The sequence below is a fragment of the Acipenser ruthenus genome, chromosome 3 (genome assembly GCF_902713425.1).
Source record: "Acipenser ruthenus chromosome 3, fAciRut3.2 maternal haplotype, whole genome shotgun sequence".
Classification (NCBI taxonomy): Eukaryota; Metazoa; Chordata; class Actinopteri; order Acipenseriformes; family Acipenseridae; genus Acipenser; species Acipenser ruthenus.
Window position 1 is genome coordinate 71,967,418 of NC_081191.1, and position 15,021 is coordinate 71,982,438.

A 15,021-nucleotide genomic window follows, 5' to 3' on the forward strand; every position below is an offset into this window, starting at 1 on the left:
TCTCAGCTATTGCAGGCGGCAAACTGCTGTCAGGGGCAAATGGTGGGGGATTCAGGAACAGGGGGCTGAGGAAGGGGGTCGTTGGGCAAAGTAGCATCAGGGGCAGGGGACGGTGGAAGGAGGCTGTCTGATAAGGAGAGGTCAGGTACCACTGGGTCAGGCCGTGCCAGATCCTGTCCTCTGTAGGGGGCAAGTCAATCCCGGTGGTAGCTGGACCCAGTCCGGACTTCATAATTGCACTTTTGCCGTGAGCCCGCAGTCTCCAACTTATATATTATATATTGCCATTAGTAGCACTATGACATTACTTAATTAAAATGTACTGTTTAGGTAGCCCTGCTCCTAATATAAATTATTTCTGATTGCAGAGGACCCCTCAGTGGCAAAGTCACAGTTGTTGCGTTATGTGTTGCACACAGCTCCACAAGCAATTCCTACCACTGGTAGAGGATCATCAGGGGTAGGTTTGATAGCAGCTGTGACAACAGATCAGGAAACGGGTATGCTGTCTTACGTTTGCATAGATTTATCTACAATAGTAAATCACTTTTTTCTTAAAGATTGATTAATTTTACTGTCAGTGAACACACATTAAGGAGTATGATGGAATTTTAAAATATATTTCTATCACTGTTTCAAATATAAGTTGTAAGAGAGGGTTATTTATCTGAAATTTAATGTGGCTCATGTTGAAATTGCAGTGTTGCCTAATTCTGGGTATTGGATAAAATATTCAACAGCCATAACATTTAATTACAGCTTACTATTTTAAAGGTTCTGTAGTTAAATAAATGGTTAAGTGATTCTCTGTTTACATTTTACTGGCTGGTGTTCCTAGGACAACAATGGCTTGAAGCTGGGGCAATGGTGTTGGCTGACAGAGGTGTGGTATGCATAGATGGATTTGACAAGATGTCTGATATGGACAGAACTACTATCCATGAGGTAATGGAACAGGGCCGCGTCACTATAACCAAAGCAGGGATCCAGGCTTACCTGAATGCTCGCTGCTGTGTACTGGCAACTGAAAATCCAGTCTATGGAAGGGTGAGGTTTTTAAGTTTCTTTCTTGCCACACCAGCGGTGATATTGTGTCCATTTGTGCTTTGGAGCCCATCCATGAGCACACACCCATCGATGACTATAAAACACTCAATGGACGAAATCTTGATTAAAGAAAAGTTTATTTTGCTGTAGTTTTAAATCTTTTATTTTGTAATATTTTTATATATATATATATGCATGTATAACTTTAGTAAACTATAACAATACTTAGAGGTATGTTACTGTGTTTCCCAATACTGTATTTTATTTCTACTGTAGTATGATCAATATAAAACGCCAATGGAGAGCTTTGCTTTACAGGACTCACTGCTGTCGAGATTTGACATGTTCATAGTCTTGGACCAAGTGGAGACAAATATTGATAGAGATATTTCTGACCATGTTCTGTGCATGCACAGAAACAGAGCACCAGGAGAACAAGACTGGTATAAGAATCTAAACTTCAAATAAATACCTAGCATTTCTTTTTTGTATAAAAGACATGTGCCAGCATTAGGAGTTACAATTACACAGCACACACATAATGCTTTACCTACTGTAAGGCTTCACTATGCGGCCCAATTGTGTTTTCCAACCTCACTTCAGAATATCGTTTTGGAAGGGAATTTTTGCTACAATAGTACATTGTAATTAATAATCTAATCAGAAACAACAGTGGAGAATGAGAGGGAACACACATTATATTAAACAGGTATTAAATATAGTAGATAAACTGTAAATCCCATGCATTTTAACCGATAATTCCTCTCCTGCTTTTTCAGCCATGCCCATGGAATGTTCAGTGGATGTGTTTGCCACAGATGATCTAAATATCACAGAGGCAGCAGAACACGAGCTTCAGATTTATGAAAAGCATGACAACCTTCTTCATGTACTAAAAAGGAAAAAGTATGTGTGAAAGATTTCCTTGAATAAGATTTACACGGAGAACACTATCTGATGTAACACTGAATATTACAATACTTAAATCGACAGAACTTCTTTAAGGAAACTTTACACAGTGAGTGGTGAAGTAAATGTAATGTGGTTACCTAGTCATGTTGACGCTAAATCACTGGGATTCTTTAAGCGTGTTTACACTTACGGACCTTGTCAGACTCTGCCATGTAAATAACACCCATTTCTTGTGGACATTTAAAGAAACAGGTGTTATTGTACACATTTACACATCAGTCTGACCTCTTGCATGTAAATGTTAACAATAACTCCTGTTTTTCTTATTCAACAAAAGCGAAACTACGGCAACTTTCAATTGTCTATATCAGGGTTCCCTTTTTACTTGTTTTCAGCTCTTAAACAGTTGCAGATTTCAAGTTAGCTATAACATTGTATAAGTAACTTAAAATCTGCAACTTTTTAAGAGCTGAGAACAATTAAAAAGGGTCTAATTAAGCAAATTATTAGTTCAATTAAGAGTCTAATTAAGTAACTGAGAGCTCTGTTGGAATGAAAACCAGAAGAGACATGGGGTCCCCAGGACGAGGGTTGGGAAGCTCTGGTTTAGGGTCGTTCCCCCCTCCCCATCCGACCTCAAGTTTATTTGCCATATACTAACAATACATCATGGCACTATCGATGATACCATTTAAAAAATAAAGTCTTTCATAACTCAAAAGGGGTGAATACCATCCTTTGTTTGGACCTGAAGCTATTGCTTTATATGCAGGGCTTCTGTTTTTCGTTTTTTATTATTTTCATTTTTCGGTGCTTATTTTTAGCTATTTTCAAGAGATCCCGAAATCTTTTTTTTTTTGGGGGGGGGGGGGGGGGGGGGGGGGGGGCTTTCGCTTTTGAGATACTGTATGAAATTATTGTTTCCGGTTACTTTCCAAAATGCTTGGCCGTTTTTTTCTGTCACAATATGTAACTCGACAGTACTTGCACACTTCAATTGTACCTTCCTTCCTTTGCTGTCTTCCTCAACAAAATCCTTATGGTCACACGCACCACCTTCTGGGTTTTTTTGTGTGTCTTGGCATTTTTTTACATTTCACCGCAATTTGCAATTTTGTTTCAAATCCTCCCTATCTAACTGTAATATAGCTTTAAATCCAGCGAACAAGTCACCATTCCTAATTGTAATCTCGTTTTAAATCTTACAAGCAGAGTCTCCAATGGAAATGTAGGAATTTGCTGCCACTCAATAGTTGGGGTTGATTCAAAGTATTCAAATTGAATCAATGATAGATACAAGTCAGGAAGGAGGGACATTGCCCAACTGGAAAGTTAGATTTTTTTTTGTAATAGATTTTTTCATTTTTTTTAATGGGAAAGGGGTGAAGTCAACATAAATTGAGTAACCATTTACAGTGTTTTTCCTGTGTTTATTGCCTATACACCGATTTCATTTGTTTTGTATTGGGTGTTTTCATTGGTTTTTATTGGTTAATTGCCTGTTTGATACAAGTGTACGTTGCAAACGTGAGCCGTCTTCGGGGACCACTGCATTCAAAGCCGACTTAAAAGTGGTTAGTCTTAAAAGGGCTATTTAAGACCCAACTTGACAGTTTTGAGATCAGTCAGCTCCTAGGAACCGGACGTGCTTAGATGGGTCGAATGACCTCCTCTCATTCAAGTTTCTGATGTTCTGCTGTCATGGAATTCAGTGGGTATGATATGTGTGAAAATGAATGAATGAGCAGTGTTCATTCAGAAATACATACATGGTGCAAAGCTGGTGAAATCTGTCCTTTCTCAGGAGGCTGCTGATTACATCACTGAGGAGTATTCAAAACTGCACAGTCACAAGCAAGTAACCTTGGAAACTGCCAGAGTACACAATATTCATGCACTGTGTTTTTAAGCCATTTAACAGCTGGTTATTCAGTACAGAGAAGATATAGCACTGAAATTGCATCATCAAACATGGACTGCTATTGCAGCCAGCTTATTTGTATTATTTTTTTTTTTTGACATGGTAATTCTTGTCTTGCACTTTTATTGGAAATCCAAATCATCTTGCCATAGCAGAAGGTGATACAGTATCAATAATTAAATGTCACATTCATGGCAGTCGAGAAAGCACTTTTGTTTTAAATCCGGGATCAAAGGGTAGTCCACGCACCTTAGGGCTATGCACACCGTGTGCTAAGCAAACGACACGAATACAGCGCGAGTACATAAAAAAAAAAAAAAAAAAAACACTGTTCATGAAAAGAAAATACTGTCTGCTTTTGCTCCGTTTGTGGACACTAAATAAAACAAAGAAATAGTCTGGGTACACCACATACTGAAAAAATGATGACATTTAACAGTGAATGTTTGTGATCTGGTTTAACATGTAAATCATTCAAAAAGAATACGTCTACACATATTTATTTGTAAACACTGAGAAAAGTAGTTTAATATACTTTTTTTTCTTCAGTTTTAATAAAATCTTCAGTTAGTGTGTGAATGTGATTATTACTATTGGTCAACATTATTAACACAAAGAAGCGTTTTATAGAAATACGAAACCAGTGTGTGGCGCTCCCCGCCACTTTGACTAAAATTAAAGAGAGATAGACATAACCATCAATTTCCAATTGTTCTGTTATTTTTTTTTACCATATGGCGTCTTTGTTTGTATTGTTTTTATAACCACTGACACTGGCACTATAAAGAACATGATACTTTTCGACTTTAATAATTAAATTCTCATTGATGTCCATTTCTCTTTTATTTCTTCCTGTGTTAATCTCTACGTGAACGATACATTCTGCCACCCTCTCCTTCGACTCTGTCCGAGTAATGAGTGTTGTGTACAGAAAGAAACATCGAAGGCTTGCGCAGACAAACCGTCAGTAACAAGGCAATTCTATCTTTGGAGTAAGGGGGCAGTTTGCGTAGCAGCTACAGGAATATAGAATGGTAATGTACACCTCTTCATGGTGACCCCCCCCCCCCCCCCCCCCCCCCAAAAAAAAAAGAAATAATACGCTTGGACAGTTGTATTGGATTTACCGCTGTATCGTGTATAAAGGGTTTCGCAGCCTCGCAAGCAATAACAAACTTATGCAAAAAAACGTGAGAATCCATTGCACGGCCGCGAGACTCTCAAAATTGTGAAAAACTGTGAGACTTGACATCCATGCACTTGTCACAATTATAACTGGAGAAGGAATCTCGTCTCTGATTTTTAACCAATCAGAAGAGTGTAGTCTCTACGCACCCATTAGTTATTACTTAATTAACCCTCGTAAAAACAGACCATGATATGTTACTGTCTTTCCAGAATCGCTATGTATTTAGAAGTTCAAAGAGTGCAAAGAAATGATGATCACATTATAGAAATCCTGCAGGCAGAAAACTTGCATGGACAGTTACTTTTAGGTGAACAACACTTTCTATGCAGATTTAACATGTACTGCAGACTACAATTGATAAGTACAGTACTGTATGTTGGGAAGGTGCATACCCTAATTAGAACTGCATTTGAAACATTTGCTTTTTTCAGCAGATTTGTGTTTTTTGTTTCAGACCATGCCTGTTATTGCCAGGGCATTGGAGACAATGTTCAGATAATCAACAGCCCATGCAAAAGCCAGAATGAGCAAAACTATTGAGTCTGCCCTGGAACTGGTTCAGTTTGCTTACTTCAAAAATATATTCGTTCATATCGAAGAAGGCACTACCCAAAACATTTTTTACTTGGTTTCTTCTCAGTTTTGTCTTTGCTCACACTTTTGATTTTGGTGGCTCTACATGTGTGCTGTTTCAGACTAAATAAGAACTTGTTGGTTTGTTTATTTGTTCCTAGATTTTGGAAAAAAGAGAAAAGAAAAATGTTGATAATGATGAAGATGTAAATGGGGATATATCTCAGAGTCAGGAAATTCCTAGCCAGGAGAGCAAAAGGTAACAAATTGTGTCATTATTTGAAATACAGAAGATCAACACATGAAAGGAACTTCATCTAATAATTGGTGATCTTGTTTACAGAAAAAGTTATTGGCTTCTAAACAAAGATATGGATGTAAAAGGTGCTAGTGATGAAGGTCTGCACGATTTCAGTGGTGAAGAAATGGAGACAAGTGAGATTTCTATTTATTTTAAATCCAATGGTTATGAACAGCTTAAAAAATGAATAACAATACTACAGATTCAACCTATTGAAACTATGAATACAATTGTGAGCTGAAAAATTCAAGAATAGCGTGTGTATTTAAAACCAAAATACACTTGATTTATGTGTTGTTAAGTGTTTCATGTTATTTTATCTTGACCCAGCTACACGTGTAACATGATGGACTATGTTAATAGTAAATCCCTATGACCTCTTTCCATTCAAAAACAGAATCCTTCAAAAAAAGTGGATCAATGAAGCACAAAGAAGAAAAAAGCTGAAGTGGGGCAGGACAGGTATACATTGTGCATATTGTTGCCTTGTTTATGATTTGGCTATTCCATTTTTTTTTTTTTACATGTGAATTTTATCATCTCAGACAAGGTCAATGATTAGGCTTGCCATGCAGGTTGCTACTGCACACTTCAAACATTCCAATCTGTTTGCATTCTCATGATCTATTTCTAATAAAACCATGATTATCAGGCATTATTTTGGCAGTGACCTTGTTCATACAGTAGCGCCCAAGCCGCAAACTTCCCGACATGATCCAAAAAGATTGAGACATGGGATGTACATACTGTTAACACTCACTGTGAAAACACTACCGGAGACGACTAGTTTCATTAAATTTAAAGTTGTTGCAGATGTCTATTAGTAGTATTATATTTATTTATTTTGCATATGACAGGTTAACCAAAGCAGTAATTTGCATTATTTGTGTTCTCTCCTCGCTAGATTGAAAGTGTTTAAGGCTGCATTACTAAAAGCTTTTAAAGGCACCTGTTCCCAATCCATTTCAATTCCAGAACTGGTCGCTTTCATCAGTAAGGGTGGCAGCGGGTCTTTTGAAATGGATGAAGTGCAGCAAACCTTAACTCAAATGCAAGATGACAACCAAGTCGTGGTGTCAGATCACGTGGTTTTCCTGATTTAGAAGATGTAATTTGCTTATTCATCTTACAAATACTAAGTATTTTGCATTGAATGTGTGTATAAATGAAATCACGTATCAAATATATATACGTATACATAAAAACAAAATAAAATAATACCTTTGAGCATAACATTTCAGTGTTCTGATTTGTAGGAATAGCTTGTACATTGTAGCTTTCTGTTTCTCCACAAGGGGGTGCAAGAAAGCTAAGAAATAGAAGTTCCCTAGCAAGGATATGGAGGAATCTACCGAGCTAGCAGGCACTGGGACAAATATGCAAGCGTTTAAAAAACCTTTCACTATAAAGTATGGATTAAAAACAGAAGTAAAAAAAAAAAAGTCAGTAATAGAGGGGAAACATTCACTATTCACAATCCTGCTCCCGCACCATAAATAAACAAAAGTATAAATAAATGTAATAAATACAAAATAAATTAACTGCACACTTGTGCACACTTTATGAAATTCAGATTCACTCTGTAAAGTTTCAACAAGTTTAATACATTTTTATTAAAAGGACATTTGTTTCAAGAATCCAGAATCATATTTTATTAACCATTTTATAATTTAGTCTGAAACTTAAATCTAGACATAAACCTAGGATCCTCATCAACATGTGCAGACCTCATCACTTGTTGTATTTGTCAGACTGTAAAAATCTATCCCTTTTTTTGCCAAAAGTTCAAATGCAGCCAATGTCTTCTTCAAAATGCATTGGTCTGGAAAGAAAAATAAATATTGATTATTGTTTTTTTAATGTGAGATCCATGACTTTAAAAACTCAATTACAAATTGTGAACAAAAACTGGTTTCACTGTAATAGAGCTATATGAAACAAACCACAAAATAATAACTAAAAAAGTGTAAAAAGTACCAGTTACGATTACTACATCTTGCTTAATCATATGGATTGGGTACTATGGAGCCAATTATATTGTTTCAATTAAACAGAATTCCTCACTAGTATACATATATTTATCAAGAGATGTTAAGATGTCCCAATGAGATAAAACAAGCAACGAATGTACCTCCCCATAGTGGGTGATTTACTGTATAAAGTAAACCAGTATTATGAGGAATATACTGTATTTGAGTGTATGAGTTCTGGTTATTTCAAGAGCACTGGCAAATGGATTGTACGGGGTGGAATTATTAAAGCATGTCCTAGTCATTGATATATGGGTTCAATGTGGGCACCCTGTGTTACCAGTAAGGATCCTTTTGTGGTCTGGATGGCTTACAAATACTTGGAGCATCCCAGTCCCTTTCTCATGTATTCTGTGCTCTGGTGTCAAGATTGTGCATCTGTTGCAGCCTCAGCTCTACGTTGGGTAACGCACGGTAATGCTACAGCAGAGCTGGCAGGTGACGTTCACATCCTCTGGTCGCTACAGGAAGTACCAAAAGTATCCAGAGAATCAATAAAGATTCAACAAGGGATAGGACTTGTCTGACTGAACTGAAACTTGTATGGAATTTATAAAATGGGTCTTTTAAATACTCTATCCTGATTGGTCAAAACAGGTCACATAAGGGTGTGAATATTGCAGCATATGCGGGACTTTGTCAAAAGCTTTCTGGAAATCTAAATAACTTATGTCATATGCTTTGCAAAAAAATCAAGCAGGTTAGTTAAACACAATCTCCCTTTCCTAAAACCATGCTGACTGTCTCCCAGGATTCTGTTACCATATAGGTAATTTTCCATTTTGGATCTTATTATAGTTTCCATAAGTTTACGTATAATAGAAGTCAGGCTTATTGGTCTGTAGTTACCTGGTTCGGTTTTCTCCCTTTTTGTGGATCGGTATTACGTTTGCAATTCTCCAGTCTGTCGGTACAACCCGTGTCAAGAGACTGTTGCATGATCTTGGTTAGCGGTTTGTAAATAACTTCTTTCATTTCTTTGACTACTATTTGGAGGATCTCATCCAGCCCAGGGATTTGTTTATTTTAAGAGCTCCTAGTCCCTTTAACACTTCTGCCTCTGTTATGCTAATGTTATTTAAAACTGGATAAGAACAGGTTGATATGTGGGGAATTTTTCCAGATACTCCTTTGTAAAAACTTGTGAAAAGTACTAATTTAATATATTTGCTATTATTTTTCTTCATCTATGATTTTGCCATTTGTATCTTTTAGACATTTAACTTCCTCCTTGAATGTTCTCTTGCTGTTATAATATTGGAAAAACATCTTGGAATTGGTTTTAGCCCCCTTAGCAATGTTCATTTCTATCTATCGCTTGGCCTTAACTTCCTTTTTGACTTGCGTTTGCAGTTCCAGGTACTCTTTCTGTGTACTTTGTTTTTGGTCCCTTTTAAATGCTCTGTAAAGTGCCTTTTTTCACTGAATATTTTTTTTAATTGATCTATTAAACCATTTTGTTTTAGATTTAGATTTGTCTACTTTTGGGATGTGTTTTGCGCCTCTAGTACTACATTTTTTAAAAACTACTCCCCGATCACAAAAAAAATAATCTTCCCCAACACTGTCACCTGTCACTGCTTGTGAGAAAGGTTTGTTTTGATGTGCAGCTAAATATGGCCAGCCGTGGCAAAGAAGGTCTGCGTGATGTTGCTTGAAATCACTTGCTGCAGCTCCACCTACTGTTCGGAATGAACATCTAAAAAAAGGGCCTGTAAACCTTCAAAGCTGCAATTTCAGTGGCAGTGTTCAACTTAACATCTATAAATAGTGTTTGTTGTTTTTAATCAGTTCAATGTTTATTAAAAAACAAAAATAATTACTTATTTGTATTCATTTTTACTATATTTTTTTAGGTCAGAAGCGGAAGGATATTTAATAAAAATTACTTTTTTGTTAATTAAAACATGTTTTTACGTTATTTTTTATTTTTTTAATTTAGTTTCGCCTCATGACTTATAACGCACCCGGGGCGTGTGGATATTAGCGTATATCCCACACCCTGTCGTGCCTTATTGCTTACGTATATCAACTGGAAAACCAAAGAGATAAGCGTTCTGAGTACACAAAAGGGTAAACTATGAAATAATGTAGTCACCCAGGATACATAGATCAGGATCTGGGTGTGGGATACTGCTGCTTTGAACTGAAATTGAAAAACACAATTGGCAAGGAGCTGCAATTTACAGTATCAGTCTAGGCAGTAAACAGTTTTGATTCAGCATAATGATGAATTAGAGAATTATTAACTTCTTCTTCAGGCAGTATACACTAGTAGTAACTGTGACTAATAACATTGCAGCAAAGACAGCAACAGATGCTGAAACTGCTGTTATGACAGTGTCCTTTGATTTTCCTTTTGTCTGACATTTCTCTCCCATAAACCACCAGTCTTTACCCACTGCACATCTGCAAAAAATACATTACCATTTCACGGTTAAATCTAGGTAAAGCTCCTTCAACTTCAAACAATGCACCCAGAGCATATTAAATGTAAGTTCTGTGCGCCGCCTTAGCTAAGGAATAAATGTTTGTATTAAACTATTAAATTCATAATGCTACTGCTATTGCTTGGTAATTACACATTTTTTAGATGCCACACAAAGTGTGTTTTGCAGCTTCACTTATGCGGAGCCTTGTAGGGTCTGTCATTTGGTATAAATCACATTAATTCAAGCGTTGTGGAAGATTCGAGTTTAAATAATAAATAACACAACATATTAACTAAATATAAAATTGGCATTCAACATTACTAAAGTTTACCAAAGACAACTATAGCCTATCCAAGTGGGTCTGATACGGCGAAATTGTAACTTCAGTTTCTTTGCAAAAAGTAACTATATGCCCGCCTTATCTCTCTTACCATTTTGCGTTGCCTTTTCAGGAATTGTTTCATTTGATGCTTTGATGCATGCTGTTCCTGCCTCCGCAGCCAGGGGGCCGGGGTAGTATCAAATTCAGTTCCCCATGAAATTCAGTGCCTCCTGTTTGTTGTGACAATGCGCTAAACAATCTTTTGCTTGTCACAACATGTGCCCTGCTCATTTAATCAAAGCGGGTTCCCAGCGATTTTTAATCTTCCGCGGATACGCACAAAGCTTGTCATTCATGTTAAGCTTCTGCAAACTCCATACACTTTTAATGATTCAGCAAAAATAAACAACATAACATAAAAAATAATGCTTTTTTTAAGGCCGACCCCCAGCCCACTGCACCTGCTCGCAGACAAAGTCAGCATTTCCTTCGGCCGCCTCAGGGACACTGACTTTGTAAAACATTAAGGGCCTGATTTTCAAAAGGGGCAAAATAAGAACTAGGTCGCAAAGTGATTTCTAAAACTTGATTTTTGAGGGTTGATATAAAATGTGTCACGTATCCACCTGTTGAACCCTTAAAAATATAAATAACTCGATTTAGTTACATAAATCAGGTATTAAAAATAATTTTGCCCCTTTTGAAAATCAGGCTCTTAGTGTTGGGCCGATGAGACATTCAAGTCGTATCCCACAAACATTGTTAAACTTACTTCAGAAAAAATGAAATGTTTGTTTCGTAAAACCAACAATAAAGAAAATGACTATATATAGCATTTACATTGATAAAGAATATTAAACAGCTGTCTACAAATTTCCCTTTTTGTTCAGCTTTAATAGCCTATCTAAGGCTATTTTTTAAGTTCTACAGTTATTTACTGCTTCGGACACAAATTACATGAAATGGCAACAGATGTCTCAACTGTGTTCTATAGTGTTACAAGATGATGAATGTAGAAACATTCGCTATCACACCTAAAGTCGGCTTCTCTGCGTTTATTCTTTGCTATAATTGTTCTAGCAATCACGGTGTTAGTTCTGTCTTTGTGTATGCTTATCAAAGCCACTGCATTTAAAGTTGTCAGTGTTTTTGCTTTGCTGTGGAGAGTGGCTCCTGCAGGAATAATTTTATGCGTTGCCTTATTTTATTTTATTTTTTGGTGGTGGTGAAATGAAGATTTCCGCTGCCTCACCCACAATATTATCAACTTCTAAGGTGATATTTTTCCGTTCTTTAATTATCCAAGCTCTCTGTATATTTCCCGTTTTAAAAGTAATTATTTCTTGCGTTGAAAAAAATCTTCTCACAGCAAAAGTAAAGGCTCTGTACACTGAAAGGCAGTCTGTCTACCTGCCACTGAACTGGGTGGCATATCCCTCTCCTGCAGTCCTAGTGCATTCATGATCTGACACATTTTGAAACCTGAAGAAACATTATTTTGGGGTCTCTAGATGCTGTAGCACCAGTTGTATTTGTGTTTTTTAATTTGCCGGTTTCCCATTCTCCACCACACAAACCCCATCATTCTCACAAACAAAGGTCTTGCATAGTTATTATTATTATTATTATTATTATTATTATTATTATTATTATTATTATTATTATTATTATTATTATTATTTATTTCTTAGCAGATGCCCTTATCCAGGGCGACTTGCAATTGTTACAAGATATCACATTATTATTAGTTCACTTGCTGGTGGAGTTGTGGTAGGTGGTTGTGTACTTGGTGGAAGTAGTTGAGTAGCTGTAAGTCTTGAAATATCTATTAAACAAAAATTAGTTTAATGGTGGAACCATCCTCATCAGGTTACAGTCTCACTTGACTTTCTGGAATGAGGAAATCATAGGAGTCTAGCATCAACATCAGGGGCTCGAGTTGAAAGCTACAGGAAAAAGTTTTCAGGGAGAAGGCAACACATAAAATAGATTAGTAGGCGTTTTAGAGGGTGATGGAGAATGAGTGAGCAGAGGGTAGGGGGTGAGTGGGGTAGGAGGCGAGGTATTGAAGTGTTTGCAGATGTCAGTGATTTTAGTGGAGGAGTGTGGCAAAGTGCCCTGCCCCTGTGTGCATTTGTGTGTTCTATGTTGTATATATGCGTGCGTATGTTAATGTTGGTGTATAGATTGGTACACGGGATATAAATGGGTCTGTGTTTCACATGTGTTTAAATTGTATATTTGTATTTAGGCACGGGATTGCACATCACGCACGTGCATTTAAAATATAATATGTGAACACGGGGTTTCACGTAATTAATTCACGTGCTGGGATTCAAGTGAGTAATTAATTAGTAATTGAATCCCAGCACAACAGTATATATAGATGCACGTTTCTTGCACTAGGGGTTGGGTGTTCGAGAGTGGAGAACGGGTGAGAGAGAAGGAGAACGTAAAGTAGTAAAGTAAAAATAATATCTAGAAGTGTTTGTACTCACCGTGTTTGTTTGTCTCTCCGTGCACCGTTTGTTAAGTGTAGTACGTTTTGTTTGTCTCTTTATTTTGGCGTATAGTGCCGTGTCCTGTTTTGTGTACCGTTTAAAACCTTTTTATTTGTTAATAAACGCTGAGTGCAGCCATTGCACTCAGCTCATCATCACCACCGTCTCTGTCTGTGTATTCCTGTCTGGTCTGACGCCACCCACTCTGGCCGTCTTTGTGACAAGGAGGCAAAGTCATCAACTGAGATAGAGGAAGGTGGAATGGATGGGCTAAGGAGGGAGGAGGTAGAGAAATGTTTACGAGGCTTGTTAGTAGAAGACTGAATAATAGAGTGGAAGTAGGACCGTTTAGCAGAGGTGAGTGTAGATAGAGGAGAAGGTTTGGTATGAGCTGAGTGGAACACGGTGGAGAGCCAGGGCTGGGGCGGGCAGTCGAGAGGTGAGGGGGCAAAGGGAGTGGAGGGAGGAGAAGAGGGTGGAGGTAGCCGAGTCTACAGAGAGTTGGAAGAATGAGTTGATAGAGGGAAGTGCGAAAAAGCCGCAGAGGAAAAGACCGAAGGGGAGAGAGAATGGAGGTTTCGATGGAAGGTAACGGGGGATCAGCGGTGTGGGAAGGGATGGGAGCGACAGAGAGGAGATAAAGTTGTAATCAGAGATATCGAGAGAAGTAACCAAGAGTTCGGGGGAGAAGCAGTCCCTGGTGAAGACGAGGTCCAGTTGACGGACGGCTATGTGAGTGGGGGGGGGGGGGGGGCAGGGAGAGACAGAAGGCAAAGGAGTGAAGAAGGGGAAGAAATCCAGCTGTGGTTGGAGAGGTGGGTGTTGAAGTCACCTAATAGAACAACAGGGGTGGAGGGAGAGGGGAGGGAGGAGAGGAGGAAGTCAAGCTCATCAAGAAAGTGAGTAAGGGGTCCAGGAGGGTGGTAGAGAACAATGAGGAGGCGACAAGGCGAGGTGATTTCGACGGCATGAAACTCAAGGTGCTAACAGAGAGAGAGGAGAGAGCAGAAGTCCTGTTTCCCCACCCTGTCCAGAGGGGCGAGGAGAGTGGGACAGGACATAGAGAGAGGAAAGGGCAGTCGGGATGGTAGTGTTATCAGGGGAGATCCAGGTTTCAGTGAGAGCTAGGAAGTCAAGAGAGAGGTGAGAGGCAAAGGCAGAGATGAAGTCAGCTTTGTTGGAAGCCATGGCAGTTCCAGAGGGCACCATAGAGAGCGTGGGGGGGTGAGCAGAGGAAAGGGGGAGAGTCAGGGAGATCAGGTTAGAAGAGTTAGATTTGCAGCGGCAGGGAGAAGCCAGGGGAAGGGAACAAAAGGAGAGGATTATAGGGATATCAAAGTTAGTCATGGCAGGAAGCAGTAGAGGAAGTAGAAATGGCTATGGGAGAGGGTGGTGATGAGAGGGAGGTGAAAACAGATAGGTACAGGAGGAGCAAGAGCATTAATTAATAAATAGAAAAGAAAGGAAAGTGTATGCAAACCTGGTCTAGAGTTGGAGCCTTCACGGTCGTTGCTTGGTTAAAAAATTGGTTCTCGTTGGACTGTCCTCGTTTGGACTACTATAGTTTAGATTACCTGCCCTTTAGTGATAAAGCCCTTCGGTGTGCTCTATGCCTTCTGCCTTTCTTATTAAATTCAGCTGTATAATTAGTCTTACATATTTATTTCTTCAGCTACAACACCAGCATTTTTTTTTCAGCAATCCTCATGAAACAGTGAACATCTACTGGTTGTTTGCTTATATTGTAAAACTAAATGTTTAAAAATGAAACATAATTCAGATTTTACACACAT

At 38.2% G+C, this 15,021-nt stretch overlaps 1 pseudogene; it reads left to right on the forward strand.

Moving 5' to 3' along the window:
• Positions 1 to 355: 355 nt before the first annotated feature.
• Positions 356 to 7,165, forward strand: LOC117394530 (maternal DNA replication licensing factor mcm3-like; annotated as a pseudogene).
• The last annotated feature ends 7,856 nt before the right edge of the window (positions 7,166 to 15,021 follow it).